Source organism: Tachyglossus aculeatus, chromosome 17 (genome assembly GCF_015852505.1).
Source record: "Tachyglossus aculeatus isolate mTacAcu1 chromosome 17, mTacAcu1.pri, whole genome shotgun sequence".
Taxonomy (NCBI): Eukaryota; Metazoa; Chordata; class Mammalia; order Monotremata; family Tachyglossidae; genus Tachyglossus; species Tachyglossus aculeatus.
Window position 1 is genome coordinate 5,852,207 of NC_052082.1, and position 16,205 is coordinate 5,868,411.

Genomic DNA, 16,205 nt, shown 5'->3' on the forward strand with positions numbered 1-16,205 from the left:
AGTGCTTACAATGTGCCAAGCACTGTTCCGAGAGCAGCACAACCCCCCCAACCTTTCTCTTAGGCAGTGGCATGCAGTAAATTACAGTGTAGATCCCATGTCTATGTGGGCAGTACCTAGATCTCAAGTATGATTTCAAAATAACATGATAAAATTGTGTTGTTTGACAACCCTCTCCAGATTTCCAGATGAGACTGTAACTGGGCATGTTTGGTTACCAGAAGGCCATCAGATTTTGGACTTTTGTTTTGCAAAGGAGAGGGGGGTTTGGCTCAAGTTGACGTGGTCACCCAAGTCACTACCCTCAATCTTCTAGACTGTGAGCCCGCTGTTGGGTAGGGACCATCTCTATATGTTGCCAACTTAGAGAAGCAGGGTGGCTCAGTGGAAAGATCACGGGTTTTGGAGTCAGAGGTCACGGGCTCAACTCCCGGCTCTGCCAATTGTCAGCTGTGTGACTTTGGGCAAACCTCTTAACTTCTCTGTGCTTCAGTTACCTCATCTGTAAAATGGGGATTAAGACTGTGAGCCCCCAATGGGACAACCTAATCACTTTGTAACCTCCCCAGCGCTTAGAACAGTGCTTTGCACATAGTAAATGCTTAATAAATGCCATTATTATTATTATTAACTTGTACCTCCCAAGCACTTAGTACAGTGCTCTGCATACAGTAAGTGCTCAATAAATACGATTGAATGAATGAATGAATTTTGTTTCAAATGGAAGGGCCAATCCTGATGGGGATTCCTGCCACATCCCAGGTATTTTTGAAACTTTATAATATAAATCTTCCCAAAGAGTTTGGAGCTCCTTGAAGGAAAGATCCTTGCAATAACAAAGAAACATTTTTATTATTCTCTTTTGCACCACACACAGCGGGAACTTCCAGATATGCCTTCTTGGTGGGTGACTGCCGCTAATGAGCTCTATCAAAGAAATGGAGTTAGCTGTCACTCAAATTAGTATTTGCTCTAATTGTGCTTCCCACAAGCCTAAGCTATTTTTTTTCCCTTTACCTGTACCTTAACAGCAGTCAAAATGGTACAAAATCTTCTCCTTCGTCTGATAAACTCAAAAGATATCAAAGAAATCGTTCTCCTTTTTACAGATGAATGCGTTTTGGTCAGCATAAGTGTACAGTCAGTATGTGAGCTTCTAAGCAGAGAGCTTTTGGAAGGTAAAATGTGAATTCCATCCATAGCCCACCCATCGTTACAAAAAAAGGGCTAAAATAACTGTAATAAAAGTCCTGTTACTGCAACAGGAGAAGTGGAGAATTTAGTCGCCCTCCTGTTTCTGGTCCAGGATAGGATTCCTAGACACTGTTATACACACCATACAGAGTGCTGACAACAATACTGTTTCAAGTTCTCTTCTGACAAAATATCCTCAGACTGTAAGAACAGAGATGGATAAGAGAAACCCTGTGACAGATTCCAACGTCCTATTTGTCCAACTCATCCCTTGTCACTGTTAATTACTAAAACAAGCCTCATTCCACAGAATTCTCACTCCTCTTCGACTTCTGAGTTATAGTTATAGACTTATTCATTCAATTGTATTTATTGAGTGCTTACTGTGTGCAGAGCACTGTACTAAGTGCTTGGACTTATAACTGGCCTCATCGGGATGACCATCATCTTCCTCCATCTCCCCAAGTATTTTTATGTGTATCAGTTATTCACTGTTGATCTTATCTACTCACTTTTGTCCTTATCTTGTATTTATTCTCCCATCCACCAATATACGTCTACTTCTTCCCAGTTAAGATGGTAAATTCCTCGACCATGTCTTTGCTTCACCTGAACATTCTCCCCATATTACTAGTACAGTGCTCTGCACTTGGCAGACACTCAATAAATTATGTTGCTACTGATATTCCCAAATGTGTAGCCTTTCAGGACAGAGAATAAAAATGTTTCTGTTTTCCAAAGATTTGTGTTGTTGCTGGGGGTAGGGAAGTGGGGAAAAAGAACCAAGGACAACAGTAAAGAATCAGCATGGTTTAAATGGACTGGACTCAGGGTTTTGGTAGTCTGTTTCTCAATCTCCCCTTTGTTATCTGTGTGTGACCTCCAATCAATAAATAGTATTTACTGAGCACGTAATGGTGTAGCTCAGTGTATTAAGTGGTTGGGAGAGTATGACAGTTAAGTAAAAGCTAACACCTTAAAGGTCTTTATAATCCATCGGACAGACCACATTGAAATAATTTACAGACAGAGGAAAGATGGAAGAGGGGATAAGTAATCACGTTTTCCTATTTGTCTTCTTGCCCTGCAAGACTGGGGAAGAATCTGTCTATTGATATGTTGTACTCTCCCAAGCGTGAAGTACAGTGTTCTGCACACGGTAAGCACTCAATAAATATGATTAACTGATAGACCTATTCATATTCTTATTTACTTCAAAAAATCCAGGGCTGCTGATCCCCCACAGGAGAAATGGCCTCTGGGTAATTTGGCACATTCTTATAAAAAACTGGGATAAATTCATGCTCTCTCACTGGACTGTGGGGCAGAATAAGAACTAAATTTATGAAATTGAGTGCAAATGACCAAAAATGAACATCTAATCCAAACAGTTTAAGTTAAAATGGGGTATGTAGACAGCCTAGAGATAGAAGGAAAAATAAATTAAACAAAAACTGGATCATGCTTTTGTTTTTCTTCAGTCTTTAAAAGGGTCTAAAGAGAATCCCCCCATCCCCACCCTAATGTAACTGGCAGTAATTGAGGTTCCCTTACTATGATTCCTTCTCTTCCAGTGGTTATCATGGGGGGACGTTATTAGATACTGCAATAATCCATTTTGTTTCTTTGAGGGCAAAAAGGGAAAAATGATACTTTTCTCTTTCCCAGGTGCACCATCTCCTGGAAGTCCATGCTTTAAACAGTTTTGTTCACCTTGATATCCAAGGTCTATTTGATTTATTTTCCTAACATTATTTATTCCTACAAGTGCAAAATTATCTCATTAACAACTTGGACTCATATGACTTGAGAAGCAGCATGGTGCAGTGGACAGAAATCTTCTGCCTGGGAGTCAGAAGGTGATGGATTCTAATCGCAGCTCCACCTCTTGTCTGCTGTGTGACTTTGGGCAAGTCACTTAACTTCTCTGTGTTTCAGTTACCTCTTCTGTAAAAAGGGGATTAAGACTGTGAACCCCATAACCTTATAACCTGGTATCTATCCCAGCCCTTAGAGCACTGCTCGGCATATAGTAAGCACTTAACAAATACCAGTATTATTAATTACTATTTTTATTATAATCCGATTTGCTTGTATCCACCCCAGCACTTAGTACCGTGCTTGGCACATAGTAAGCATGGTACAAATACCACAATTACTATTATTACTTCGCTTTTTCATTCCTATTTTTTGTTTGTCTTTATTTTCCAGGGCAAGGTTTTTGTTGTTGTTGTTGGACACATTTAATCTTCATTTTGTGTTCAAAGAAAGAATGGTGAAAAGGGGAAAAGAACAAGACTCTATTTTTTTGTCATAAATTCTCCTACAATCAATTTAAAGCAAATCTTATTATGGTTTAGAGCTGATTTCTCCTAGTATAACAGCTAATCATTAACAGTTGCTTCCAGAAGACAAACTATGTTTTATTCCTTATTAGAATTTTTCAATGTCTAGTCCTATTAAAAGAAACCAGAAAGTGAATTTGCCAAATGGTCCAGACAGCTTGACCAATATAGATATCTTTTATTAGACAGAACCCCCCAAAACATTAAAATAACATTAAGGGTGTGATTAAACCTTAAAGGCAATGTGAATTTGAGCAGCAGCAATAAATCCTGGTTTTAGCAGCCCTAATGGATCTTTGAATTCCCGCTCTTTGGCCTATTCAAAACAGTGAGGGAATCTCCAGTCCAACACCAAAGTTAGCCTACAGAGAGACCCCCATAAAAGTCCAAATGTGATTTTTAGCTTTGTTTTGCTCTTAATGTACTAGTTTCTGAAATCCTTACCATACAGGCGATGTAGCACTTTGGTACCAATAGAGAAAACTGTCTCTCCATCCTCTAGACATAATCCAAATTTCCTAATTTGTATAAACTGGATGTAAGTTTTGGGATTGTTAAGCCCTTTAGCATTTGTATAGCTTGAGGAGGGAGGTTATCTTTTTTTTTTAACAGTGACATAAGAAATCCATTCAGTTTAATAAAAATCTCAGCTTAATAAAAGCCAATTATCACGGTAAGACTTCCACGGGAGCATGGATGTCACTGACATTATGTAGCTTCAGTCATTTTGACCCAATATGATGTCAGTGGAGCCTCAATTCCATTACTGTCAGGGGGAATTTGCATAGTAATGGTACAGTACATCTCATCAACATAATAGAACATCAGTGAGACATTCTACTCAAAGTCAGAGCTATAAAGTAGTTGAAAGCTATTCTAGGAAAGTCAAAGGGAAATCGGTGGCTTTTATATTTAATCATTAATTTCAAAAGTTAAGAAATGAAGCCCTATTAAAGTCATTTTTCCCCTTTAAAATACTCTTCCATGTTGTATAGCCTCCTGAAACTGAGCTGAGAAGTTTCCCTCCCAGCTTCAGTCCAGTGCAAGTTGATGCTCATAAATTCTGAGCATCTTGAGAGAGGGGTGTTCACCGCAGAAAAAATCATCTATCATGATGTACTGCTCTCGTGAATTTGACATGGGAACACTCTTATGGTCTTAGAAGCTTGCAAAGCCAATGCAAGGCAGTATGAGTCAGAAATGATGTCCACTGTGGGGCTTATTTTATGGGAAAAAAATGATTGTAGCATGATAAATGATTAGCCCCTGGACCCTGAAACATTTATCCATATTGACACTTCCTCAGCTATTAGCGGGACTCCCTAATCCAAGTTTATTTAAAGGTCCGTTGTAAACTGAAAACAAACCATTCACTGAGGAGAAAGGAAGGGAGAAACCAAATCAACTGAGACAGACTGTCATCTTCCTCCTTTTGGAAGATGTATAATTCTTTTTATCCTCTTTCACTGAAGAAGTACTTATGGAATATTCTCTATTGCTGAACAAATTGGGAACTAAGCACTTGCCTAGATTAATGTAATTATTGAATCTATAGTTAGCTCCCATACACTTTAACTGTCTCACTGACAGACTACATCAAGATGAGATCAACTTAAAAAATAAAGTTAGGCAGAGTACTGATTAAAAATATGTCCCGAATATTAGTAACATCATTTCAGAGGGAAAAGAAACAAAATTCTTAGTGAGCACTGTTAATCTCTTAGCTCATTTACATGGGGGTTTTGCTTTTGAAGCTTGAAATCCATTAACAAAGCATGCTCTCATATCAGTACTCTAAAATAGTTTCATGGGGAAAGGGAAGGGGAAAGCTTTTTCATGTACTAACTACACCAAAGAAGAAAGTTATAGTTACACCAAATCTGCTATAAAGAATACCGGTAAATGCACAAAAACACCAAAATGCCACATTTGAAAATGTCAATAATAAAATAACACATATGTCCATTCATATGTACAATTTCAACAGAATGTTTCCGCTTGAATAAATAATCTTTTGTTGAAATATGAAAATGAAAATTATTTTCCTCTTCTTGGAAAAAGAAAATACAAGAGCCAAAAAGTCAGCTACTTTGATGTCCGTTGGTAGTGTGCCTAATTAAAATTAATAGGCTCTTCAGCATGTAATTATATGAACACCTACTATGCCATCCTTGAACCAATTTTATTTTAATCATAAAAATGTATCAGAATATGAGTGATAGACTCAGTACTCCCAACATTATTGGTACAGTTTCTGAACTAGAGCTTTTCCCAGAGCTGAGTACTTCCAGAAACATTTTCCTTGCAGTACAATCACCTCCCAGTAGGACAATTAATTAAGGGCTTTGTAATCCACTGGATTCAATTTATCATCACTCATCCCTGATATTTTCAGTTGTAGCACATTTCTTCACTGCAGCTGGCTTTGGCAATGACCCACCATCTAAACCTCTTTCTACCATTTGCTATAAAGTGAAACTATAATTATCTTGGGATAATCTCACTTAACCGCTTCATTCCACCAGCAACTGATGAAGATTGGTGGTCTTGACTTACATCTGAGTAAGTCAGCAACAAAATCACAAGAGAACTCAGCAGGCATCATTTCATTTATGAAAACTCAATTATTTCCGTCAAACGCTTACTCAAAGGAAAAGGGGGATTTTTTTTTTTCTACAAATGTTTGTGGTTCCCTTAAGAAACTGGCATTGCTCTCGAATAACTGTATACATCTCATCTGAAATAATACTCAGTAAGTGTATAAAAACATTTGGAAACACCTCAACCTAAGATCTGTCTTGGAAAACAATGAACCAAACAATCAGTTTATTTACATTTGTGAAAATAAAACTTTGTAGGCACTGTATTGCACTTCTCAGCTAAAAATCAGACATCTAAAATTTGTTGTATTTCCATTCTTCCAGAAATATAAACTCAACTGTGACCCCACCTTCCACCTACCATCTAAGAAAAGTAACATAAATACTGGTTCACACAGTATAGGGGTATCTGGTGTGTTTAGGTGCATTTGTTTATTTGCAGGTTTTATGCTCACTGACCTCAAGCCTGGGAAAAGTGACTACTGAAGCCTTCTGAACTATTTCTCCTCAAGGGTCTATAGTACCACTGTAATCCATGAATCCTCAGTAAATATTTATCAATGCTGTTGATGGTGATGAAGAAGGTAATATAACTCCATTGTCCACTCTCAAGGGCTTAGCAGAATGTTCTGCCAACAGCAGACACTCAATAATTACTATAATCAATCAATGATATTTATTGAGCACTTATATGTGTAGGACTCTGTATTAAGTGCTTGGGAGAGTAATAATAATAATGATGGCATTTATTAAGCGCTTACAATATGCAAAGCACTGTTCTAAGCGCTGGGGAGGTTACAAGGTGATCAGGTTGCCCCACGGGGGGCTCACAGTCTTAATCCCCATTTTACAAATGAGGGAACTGAGGCCCAGAGAAGTTAAGTGACTTGCCCAAAGTCACACAGCTGACAGTTGGTGGAGAGTACAATGCGACAGAGTTAGTAAACACATCCCCTTTCCCAGAAGCTTACAGTTATATATTATCATGACATTCCCACTTCTTGATTGATTTATCAATCAATCATATTTATTGAGCTGTTACTGTGTGCAGAGCACTGTACTAAACACTTGGGAGAGAACAATAGAACAATACAACAGACACATCTCCTGCTCACAATGAGCTTGGAGAATATAGGGGTAGAAAGACTTTAATGTAAATAAATAAAGAGAAGCAGCATGGTGTTGTGGCTAGAGCCCGGGCCTGGGAATCAGAAGGACCTGGGTTCAAATCCCAGCTCCACCACTAGTCTGCTGTGTGACCTTGGGCAAGTCACTTAACTTTTCTGTGCCTCAGTTACCTCATCTTTAAAATGGCAATTGAGACCGTGAGCTCCACGAGGGACAGGGATTGTGTCCAGTGCGATTTGCTTTTATCCACCCTGGCGCTTAGTAGTGTCTGGTATGTAGTAAGCACTTAACATATACCACATTCATTATTATTATTAAATTACAGAAATATACACAAGTGCTGTGGGACTGAGGGTGGACGAATAAAGGGAGGAAGTCAGGGCGATGCAGATGGGAGTGGAAGAAATAGAGAAGAGGGCTTAGTCAGGGAAGGTCTTTGGTAAGAGATATGCCTTCAATAAAGCTTTGAAAGGTGGGAGAGTAATTGTCAGATGGATATGAAGAGGGAGGGCAGGGCCCTCCAGGGCACAGGCAGGTTGTGGGCGAGTTGTTGGCAGCTAAATAGGCGAGATCAAGATACAGTTGGCATTGGAGGAGCGGAGCATTCAGGTTGGGTTGTAGAAGGAGAGTAGCGAAGAGAGGTAGGAAAGGACAAGGTGATTGACTGCTTTAAAGCCGATGGGTGAGGACTTTCTATTTCAATCGATCAATCAATCGCATTTATTGAGCACTTACTGTGTGCAGAGCAATGTACTAAGCGCTTGGGAAGTACAAGTTGGCAACATATAGAGACAGTCCCTACCCAACAGTGGGCTCACAGTCTAGAAGGGGTAGACAGAGAACAAAACCAAACATATTAACAAAATAAAATAAATAGAATAGATATGTACAAGTAAAATAAATAAATAAATAGAGTAATAAACATGTACAAACATATATACAGGTGCTGTGGGGAAGGGAAGGACGTAAGATGGGGGGATGGAGAGGGGGACAAGGGGGAGAGTAAAGTCTGAAAAGGCCTCCTGGAGGAGGTGAACTCTCAGTAGGGCCTTGAAGGGAGGAAGAGAGCTAGCTTGGCGGGTGGGCAGAGGGAGGGCATTCCAGGACAGGGGGATGACGTGGGCTGGGGGTCGATGGCAGGACTGGCAAGAACGAGGCACACTGAGGAGATTAGCGGCAGAGGAGCAGAGGGTGTGGGCTGGGTTGGAGAAGGAGAGAAGGGAGGTGAGGTAGGAGGGGGCGAGGTGATGGACAGCCTTGAAGCCAAGGGTAAGGAATTTCTGCCTGATGCAGAGATTGATTGGTAGCCACTGGAGATTTTTGAGGAGGGGAGTAATATGCCCAGAGCATTTCTGTAGAAAGACAATCCAGGCAGCAGCATGAAGTATGGATTGAAGTGGGGAGAGACATGAGGATAGGAGATCAGAGAGAAGGCTGATGCAGTAGTCCAGACGGGATAGGATGAGAGCTTGAATGAGCAGGGTAGCGGTTTGGATGGAGAGGAAAGGGCGGATCTTGGCAATGTTGCGGAGCTCAAAGAATAAAGGAACTGAGAAAGGTTTAATGAAGAAATAACCTACTAAAAATGTTTTGTTTTTCCCCTGCTATATTTTTGTTCCCACTGAATACCCCCTGACTGGAAAACTCCAGGCTCCAACCATACCCAAGTGAGGAATTAACATTTTACAGGACCTCTGGGCACAGAAAGAGAGGGATGCATCCAGAAAGTGTTACAGACTATGCCCCAAATTTAAAAAAAAAATCTTGGTTTAATTTTTTTTTTCATTTTCCTGATACATAACACATGTGTAATGTATACAAGAGACTCAGGTAGTCTAAACTACCAATTAAATCATTTAGTTTTGAAATAGATTTATTCTTAAGGAAATACATCTCTGACAACCATGAATGCTATATCTCTCATTAATTTCAAATTAATAGTTTAAATAAAAAGATGTTGGCACACGATATAACGTGAAGTCTTTGCCTAAGAAAAAAAGGCAAAGTAGTAGTTGTAGCAGTAGTATCAAACAATCAATCATGTTTATTGAGTCCCTACTGTGTGCAGAACACTGTACTAAGCACTTGGGAGAGTATAACAGATGTTAGACATGTTCTCTGCCCAAACAGAGCTTACATTCTAGAGTACTAAGTACTGTTAGTAGAAATAATATTTGTTACATGCTTACTATGTGTAGAACACTGTACTAACCCCTGGGAAAGAATATGCAAGTAGGAATTAACCATGGTCCTTGACAAAGAGACATAGATAATTCAAGGAATATTACATCATGAAACGCGTAGTCCATTTTACAGCATAAAGATTCAGACTTAACTGGATTTCTCACATAATTTATAAACCCTTACAACTACACTAGACACCCTTTAAAAAAATGCCATGAAAAAGATGCAGTAATGCTTGAGAAGGTTCATTTTGTGCAACCTCAAGGAGATGATTCACCTAGTTCATGATGCAATTTGAGTTTCTTAAATAATGGAAAAAGCCTTTCTCCTTGATGTCATTTCTTCTGGTAAATAGGACACTTCAAAAACACATTCCAAAGGAGCGGTGCCATTTTTTCTTAGTGTATATAAGGTAACAAATGCTAAAAGCAAATGCTAGAAGCAGCGTGGATAAGTAGAAAGAGGCTGGGCTTTGGGAGTCAGAAGTCATGGGTTTTAATCCCAGCTCCATCGGTTGTCAGCTATGTGATTTTGGGCAACTTATAGGTTGCCAACTTGTACTTCCCAAGCACTTAGTACAGTGCTCTGCACACAGTAAACGCTCAATAAATACGATTGAATGAATGAATGAATGAACTTCTCCAGGCCTCAGTTACCTCATCTGTAAAATGGAGATGAAGACTGTGAGCCCTATGGGGAACAACCTGATGACATCTGTCTACATGTTTTGTTTTGCTGTCTGTCTCCCCTTTCTAGACTGTGAACCTGTTGTTGGGTAGAGACCGTCTCTATATGTTACTGACTTGTACTTCCCAAGCGCTTAGTACAGTGCTCAGCACACAGTAAGCACTCAATAAATATGATTGAATGAATGAATGACCTTGCATCTACCCCAGTGCTTAAAACAGTGCTTGGCACATAGTAAGCACTTAATAAATATCAACATTATTATTATTATTAAACTAGCAGATGAAAGATAGGTTGTAAAAATCATAATATGTTTGATTTTAAAAGACTGTTGACCATGGCTGTGTGTCCGACTTACCATGAGAGGTTAGAGGCAAGACGCACCTTTTATCTCCCTCACCAAGCAAAGATGGCCAAAGGATGGATTAAAGCATCAGGAGCAGCATATTCTAGTGGCTAGAGCCCGGGTTTGGGAGTCAGAGGTGATGCGTTCTAATCCCACCTCCACCACTTCTCTGCTGTGTGACCTTAGGCAAGTCACTTAACTTCCCTGAGCCTCTGTCTCCTATCTGTAAAATGTGGACTGAGACTTTGAGCCCCACATGGGGCAACCTGATTACCTTGTATTTACCCCAGCACTTTGAACAGTGCTTGGCACAAAGTCAGCACTTAACAAAAACCATAATTATTATTATCTAATAGTGATTTCAGGGAAAAGGCCTTTGGTTGCTTCCATTAATTTACGAGGGTTTGTTGGATTAAAACTGCATCTCCCAAGGCAAAACTGTGTTTTCCCATCCAAAGAAAATGTTCCGGTTCATTGGCATTTTTGAAAATAATTCAACCAAGCCAACTTCTGCTCCCTGGGATCTCCAGGGACTCTGAGACCTCGTCTCAGCTGAGATGAAAGCAGAGAAATGTTTCCAGACCCACAGGCTTCCAGTGGTCTTGGAGGAGGCAGTTTGTGAAATCGGCAGAGGAGAAAAGCCACACTAATGTCCCAAAGCCACGGCCATGCGAAAAAGTGTGCCGGGTGGTGGTGGGGAACTCTGTGGGTTTTTTCTGTTTTTTGTTTATTTAAAATGGTATTTGTTAAGCACTGACTATGAGTCGGGTACTGCATTAAGCATAATGATAATCCTAATAATAATAATCATGGCATTTATTAAGTGCTTACTATGTGCAAAGCACTGTTCTAAGCACTGGGGAGGTTACAAGATGATCAGGTTGTCCCACAGAGGGCTCACAGAGGGCTTCATCCCCATTTTACAGATGAGGTAACTGAGGCCCAGAGAAGTGAAGTGACTTGCCCAAAGTCACACAGCTGACAATTGGCAGAGCAGGGATTTGAACCCACGACCTCTGACTCCAAAGCCCGAGCTCTTTCCACTGAGCCACGCTGCTTCTCTATCAGGATAGGTATGAGATAATCAGGTTACATGCAGTCCATGTCCCACTTGGGGCTTACAGTCTTCATCCCAGTTTTACAGATAAGGTGACTGAGGCATAGAGAAGTTAAGTGACTTACCCAAATTCACACAGCAGAAAAATGGTAGTGTCAGGATTAGAACCCGGGTCCTAACTTTGTTAACCAAGATGTGGGATGCAGGAGGTTGGTGAGGGGAAGACATAGAGCATTGTTAATGCTGTGCATCTAGCTTTACTTCTATTTATTCTGATGACTTGACACCTGTCCACATGTTTTGTTTTGTTGTCTGTCTCCCCCTTCTAGACTGTGAGCCCGTTGTTGGGTAGGGACTGTCTCTATATGTTGTCGACTTGTACTTCCCAAGCGCTTAGTACAGTGCTCTGCACACAGTAACTGCTCAATAAATACGATTGAATGAACGAATGAATGAATTTGAGATTCCTGGGTCAGGAGATGACTGGTGAAGCAGAAAGAAGGATATGTATAGATCAATATATATCTGTAATTTATTTACTTCATTTATTTAAATATTTATATTAATGTTGGTCTCCCCCTCTAGACTGCAAGCTTGTTGTGGGCAGGAATGTGTCAGTTGTTATAGTGTACTCTCTCAAGCACTTAGCACAGTGCTTTGTACACAGTAAGCGCTCAATAATTAGGATTGAATGAGTGAATGGAAGGAAGAACAGAGGGGCCCAGCAGTGTTCAGTCTTCTCATGCCTGGAGTCGGGCCCAGCAAACAGTCCCGTCAAATTCCTATCCTCTGTCACCAACCTCCCCTCTCAGGGTCGCACCTGGAGAGTTTCCAGTCCTCTACCGGTCTTGACTAGGGGAGGGAGAGTCAAGCAGAGGCAGACCCATCCCATTCCTAGCTTGGGCAGTGGCTAACGAATGGCAGGCCATCTGCTACAAGTCAAAACTCACCCGCGCCGGACAGCAGCAGCACTGTTGAGAGTCGAGGGTGGAGACTCAGGTTTGCCACATGGAAGGAGATGATGGTCAACCGCTTCCTTATTTTGACCGAGAAGACTCAGTGGATCAAATAATAAATAAAATAATAATAATAATGGCATTTGTTAAGCGCTTACTGTGTGCAAAGCACTGTTCTAAGCTCCGGTGGGAGGATACAAGGTGATCAGGTTGTCCCACGTGGGGCTCACAGTCTTAATCCCCATTTTACAGATGAGGTAACTGAGGCTCAGAGAAATGAAGTGACTTGCCCAAGGTCACACAGCAGACATGTGGCGGAGCCGGAATTCGAACCCATGACCTCTGACTCCAAAGCCCGGGCTCTTTCCACTGAGCCACGCTGCTTGGTGTGATGTTTCTAGACTGTGACCCCACTGTTGGGTGGGGACCGTCTCTATATGTTGCCAACTTGTACTTCCCAAGCGCTTAGTACAGTGCTCTGCACACAGTAAGCGCTCAGTAAATACGATTGAATGAATGAATGTTCCGAGAGAGATGTGTCCGTGGCGTCGCTGTGGGTCGGACATGACTCAACAGCATAAGACCTCAAGACAACATCACCAACCTATTTACTTTACCTGAGTTTCATCACTCTCACCACCAATCCCTTCCCCATATCTGCCCTCTGGCCTCCCTCTCCTTTCATATACAACAGACCACCACTTTCCCCAGCTTCAAAACTTTATTAAAATCGCATCTCTTCCAGGAGGCCTTCCCTGACTAATCTCTCTTTTTCCTCACTCTATTTGCCCTCCTTTCTGTGTCTCCTATGCATTTAAACAGTGATATCCATTCCACTCCCAGCCCTACAACACTTTTGTGTGCATCCTTATTCTCTGCTGCTTCCTCTGTCTGTATTTGATTTAAGTGCCTGTTTCTCCCACTAGATTGTTATGTTCCTTGAGGACAATGATCTTGTTTACCAACTCTATTGTATTGTACTCTCCCAAACACTTAGTAGAATGCTCTGCATCTAATATATGCTTAATAAGTATCATTAATTGATTGAATAATTGGAGAAAATACTAGTCTGAAAGGAGGATACCCTTAGCATAATTGACAGATAGGAAGCACGCCACTAAATTATAGTTAGGTCCTTCCTGTTTCCTGCCCTCGGAGCCATCTGTCTACAGAATGTTTGCCTTATTCTTTTCTTTTTTTAAGAGGTACTTGTTATTTATTCATTCAATCGTATTTATTGAGCACTTACTGTGTGCAAGCACTGTACTAAGTGCTTGGGAAGTACAAGTTGGCAACATATAGAGTCGGTCCCTACCCAAAAGTGGGCTCACAGTCGAGAAGAGTGGGCTCACAGTCCAGAAGGCGTTTATGATTTGCCATTGTCAGTACTAAGCGCTGGTGTAGATACAGGCTAATCACGTTGGACCCAGACCATGTTCCACGTGGAGCTCAAAGTCTCAATCCCCATTTTGCAGATGAGATAGTTGAGGCCCAGAGAAGTGAAGTGACTTGCTCAAGGTCACACAGGAGACAAGTGGTGGAGGTGGGATTAGAAACCAGGTCCTTCTGACACCCAAGCCCGGGCTTTATCCACCAGGCAACACTGTTTCTTGTGAATGTCAAGTTGTACAGGCTGGCCTCCGGGCTCTGAGTGGAGGGAGGAATGAGGGCAGAGCCACGGGGAATGCAAAGAGAGGGAGCAATGGCAGAATGATCTGCGGTAGGGACACATCCCTGTACTTTGGCAAGATCCCAACTGCTGTCAGGATGGGAGCTAGCAGAGGAATCACGATACTTCCTCCTCAGGGAAGAATAAAATGAAAAATGAAGACAGGATGAAAAAGGGAGAAGAAGAGTTTGATCCAGAGACCACCCTGACACGAGAAAGGGTTTTGGGACAGGAGTTTCTCGGGCTGCCGGAGAACACTGAAAAACAACAGTGCTTGAAGGGAGACTTTTAAAGGCAAAGCAAACTTTTTTCCAAAGAAAAATCGGTATCTGGATGACTTTTCCAGAACCGGTTGCCTGCCAACCTAAAACCACCAGGGACAGAAAAGGGAAATGAGATTCTCCGAAAAGAACCACAGGTGAATTCCTTAGCTCTTCAAAGATCCAGACACACAAGGCCATTTCCATCTGCTCTAGCAAATAGTTATGGCTTTCATCAGACACAATACACACTCCTTAAAGGCTGTCATTTGAGAGTTTAGAATGTGAGGAAAATCAATCAATCAGTGGTGTTTATTGAGCACTGTAATAATAATGATAACAATAATAATAATGATATTTTCTAAGCAATTACAGTGTGTCAAGAACTGTTTGAAGCATTGGGGTACAACAAGCTAATCAGGTCAGACAGAATCTCTAGCCCTCCTGGAGGGAGATAAGGCAATGGCTCAGTGGAAAGAGCCTGGGCTTTGGAGTCAGTGGTCATGGGTTCAAATCCCGGCTCCGCCAACTGAGGCTCAGAGAAGTGAAGTAACTTGCCCAAGGTCACACAGCAGACATGTGGCAGACAGGTATTTGGAATCCCACATTGAGGCAGAGTTGGAACTCAGCACAGACTGCTCTCCACCACCTCCCTTTCACTAGATTGTAAACTCCTTGTGGGCAGAAGTCATTTCTACCAACTTTATTGTATCCTCCCAATGCCCTTAGGGGATTCTTCTCCAACAGTAGGTGCCCCATAAATACTACTGATTGAGTGACTGGAACATATTATGGGAAAGCCCAAAAAGCCAATTTCAAACTGTCATACCCCAATATCTCTTTGCGTTGCAACCAGATCAAACTTTGCAGAAGTATGAACACTCAGCTTAGCATCAAAAGCTCTTTTTTAAAATTTTTTCAATTTTTTTTCTCTTTTGAGAACCATCCCCTTTTGTTTTTCCAGGAATGAGAATGGAACTAATTTCATAAACACAGTTCAGCTCCCGTGTACCATTCCTCCGATAGCATTAGCTTTCAGCAAGAAAGTGGTCCCCCAATGAACAGAAAATGGCAATTATAACTACACTGCAAAAAAAATACTATAGTTTTGAGGCAGGGAGGGAGTTTTCATTGAAATTCTGCCCCGAACAATGCTCTGGTCTTCCTTCTGCCAACCTTGGGCAGGAATGTTGCAGCAAATACCAGTGAATATTAGCAATTCAGTTAAATAGAGCCTTTTAGAGGTGTGTGTAATAATAATAGTAATGACATTTATTAAGCACTTACTATGTGCAAAGCACTGTTCTAAGCACTGGGGAGGTTACAAGGTGATCAAGTTGTCCCACGGGGGGCTCACAGTCTTAATCCCCATTCTACAGATGAGGTAACTGAGGCCCAGAGAAGTTAAGTGACTTGCCCAAAGTCACACAGCTAATTGGCAGAGCCGGGATTTGAACCCATGACCTCTGACTCCAAAGCCTGTGCTCTTTCCACATTGAGCCACACTGTGTAGCCCACTGACATCCTGCAGAACAGCCTAAGTGATTTTGCACAAGGAGTTAATTGTTACTGATAATGAAGAAAAAAGGGTTGTTACCAAGAAGGAAATTCCACACCACTGTGATGTGTTCCAAAGGAGAAACCACTGGGATGTATGGCTTATTTCAATACCTTTCTTTCCTCTAAGCCCATATTCAATCCATGAACCAAGTTGTCAATGACTTGAAGAGTTCTTACTGAGATCCTGCAGGCCTGAATTAGGATCCACCCGAAGAACTT

The 16,205-nt window shown here is 41.2% G+C and overlaps 1 protein-coding gene across 10 annotated transcripts in view; it reads right to left on the minus strand.

The window, feature by feature from the left end:
- The window catches only part of EPHA5 (EPH receptor A5), a 381,267-nt gene that overhangs the window by 292,664 nt on the left and 72,398 nt on the right, over nucleotides 1-16,205 (minus strand). The window lies entirely within an intron of this gene.